This window comes from Callorhinus ursinus, unplaced genomic scaffold, assembly GCF_003265705.2.
Source record: "Callorhinus ursinus isolate GAN/ISIS: 27379988/994484 unplaced genomic scaffold, GSC_fseal_2.0 scaffold25, whole genome shotgun sequence".
Lineage (NCBI taxonomy): Eukaryota > Metazoa > Chordata > Mammalia > Carnivora > Otariidae > Callorhinus > Callorhinus ursinus.
In genome coordinates, this window is record NW_027397087.1 from 4,294,453 (window position 1) to 4,297,349 (window position 2,897).

The following is a 2,897-nucleotide window of genomic DNA, read 5'->3' on the forward strand; positions in this document are numbered from 1 at the left end:
AATCACTTAACCAACTGAGCCACCCAGGCGCCCACTTTGGATATTTTCTACTCCAGTGTATTTTACTGTGGCGGGGGAGGAGGGTAGGGGTAGCAATGAGGCTCCATCACATATTAGCGGCAGAAACATACTTAGAATTCGTATTTTTCTGGCTCCCAGGCTAGTGGTTTTCCCATTGTCTGATTACCAAACAGCCCAAGAAACTATTTACTCAATGACTTGCACATAAAATGTATGCCATGTAGGTCTTTTTAAAAGGTAGAATACTAAAAAATACTAAAAGGTGGGCTATGAAAATACTGAAAAAGACACCTTTTTAAAGGTGGAATTCTTAAAAGATACATATACAGGTACAAACATATAACTGAAATGACCTAAGAGTTATAGAACAAATTCAGAATCTATACTATTATTGAATTCGTGCATGATTAACAAAAGCAAAAGATGTCTGAATTGTGTAGATTGTTCATATGTGGTCCTGTCTAGGCTGGGATTGGGTACAGGAGGTTGATTAGTTCATTGATAACAACAACAACAACAATAATAATGGCAACATATTTGTTGAAGCCTCACCATGAACTGAGTACGAGGATAAATTCTTTCATGCATTAATTCATTTGATCATCCTGGCAAAGCCCTATGAGGAGTTTAGAAAAGTTAGTTATTGCCTAAGTTCGCATAGTTAATTGGTGGCCAAGCCAGCGATTAGATCTGGCGGTGTGACTATAAAGGTATGTTTTAAATGTTCTCCCGCCTTTAATTAGTTAAACCTATATATCCTCTCCACCTAGGCAGCTCTGACTGCAAGTATATTCTCCTTGCTGATCTCTTAAAAAAAAAAAAAAAGTTAAAAGGGGAAGAATTATTCCTCAAATTTATCCCTAATTGATAGAAAAAAAATGAAACGTACTATTTTCTCTTTCCCAGCCACTTCATTGGGTCTGAAAGAAAAATATTTAAGTGAAGAGAAGATAAATATTTATTCATTAATGAGCTAGGCTCCAGTACATTTTCTTTTTCATAGAAAAAATAATCTGTAACTGTGCAATATCTTCTATTTGTCCACGTTTCTCTGTGCTTTTTGGTGTCAATGCTATCTCGGATTATAAACTCTAGATGGCAGTGATCAAGTCAAGGTTTGTGCGGTGTCTGGACAATGCTACATACATTGCATAATACATAATAAATACTATTTGTAATTATAATAAGGGTGAGTTCTGCAAGAGGTAAACAAGGGTATAAAATTCATCTTCCGTATGGTTATTATTCCATTTATATGAGAAGTCCACTAAATTCACTGAACCATATCAGGCCACATCTGTTTGAAAACCTACCAGTTTTTTATGAACATTAAATAAAAATGGTTAGATTTAATGACAATTTATCATATTTGTGCAAAAGTAATGAAATGAAAATGTAGTGAAAAGGAAACCATGCTGATAAAGAAAGAAGTTTTAAATGCTAACAAGTTCAATGTTTTATTTTTTATCCTTTCAAAAATCAACTATCTGCTACTTAGGCTCCGGAACTTTGTAATTGGAGGGCATTTTTGTTTCAGTGTTGTGTTCTTTCTTTGCTTAAGTATTAACCTGAGTAGCGCAAACTCAGAAAATATGCCAAACATATTTATACACGAACATTTCTCACAAAAGCGAGGTTTCTGAGCCTGAGGAGAAACTGCTTGGATGAACAATTTTACCACAAGGAGAAGCAAGGAACACAGCCCTTACACAGAATGAAGATAAAGCTGGGGGTTGGGGGGAGAGGGAAGCAGACAGGAAGTGAAAAAGAAGTTCTCCTAGCTGTATTTTATAGGTGAAGTAAATTCCACTTGGATTAGACCTTCTAAGTTACTATGACAGAGGGTAAAGAGAGGTGGAAAGAAAAGTTTGAGTGACATTTTTGACAGCAAGCTACAGAAATAACAATTTGACAGAAGAGGACATCATAAATATAAGATCATCTCAGGCATGAATAGGATTTCCCTTAATGTAAAAAATATGGAGCACGTGTAGGATTCAGTTTGGGGTGAAGAGAGAGAGCCAGGCAGGCAGGTTACCTAGAAGCAAGCTACTAGGGCTGACGTCAAAGAACTCTCATAGCAGTTTAAATATCCCTAGTGAACATTTTTGGAGATTTTGAGGTATCGCTCTCAGTTATTCCTATTTATATCTGTTTCTAGCTTGATTGAGATGACGTATAACCAATAAATAGAGAAGGTTGGGATTTCTATTAATACAAAGTTTGTTTTTGTGCCAGTACCGAAATCTATTTATCCTTCAGGTAGAAGATAGATCTCCTTCTTGCCTAATCAATACAGGCATCACAGATCAACAACAAATCTTCATACTGGCAAACAGACTAGTCAATATCTTATTATTATTTAATAAGAATTTCATTGTCAGTGTGCTGAGAAGAAAAATATTAGTAGAAAAGTCTGCATGTAGCATTATAAATACTGCTCTAATATAAGGGACAGAAGATGGAAAAGCACTATATTGTAAGAAAAATTAGCCTCAAGTTAAGAGCTTTGGAATCTTGTCAGGAGGTAGAGCTAACTAGTTTTACGAGTTGGACCTGGTTAGTTGCCATCTTTGGACTTCCAATTCTCTGTCAGAAAGGTGAAGGGGGTTGACCAAACTTTTCTCCAAAGCCCACCTTTCAGCTCTGAAATCTACGACAAGTAAATATCTTATTTTGAATTTTCATTAGGTTAAGGATTTAACAATCAGCTGAAACAGGATGACTAACCCATAACATGTTCCAGAAAAATATGAAATGACATGTTGAAGAGCATTTCAATTGAACAAAACAGATTTGTGTGTGCCACTATTGATATACAAATGTTGAATGTGTTGTACTGTATCTACTGAGTGTGATTGATAGGAGATGCCTCA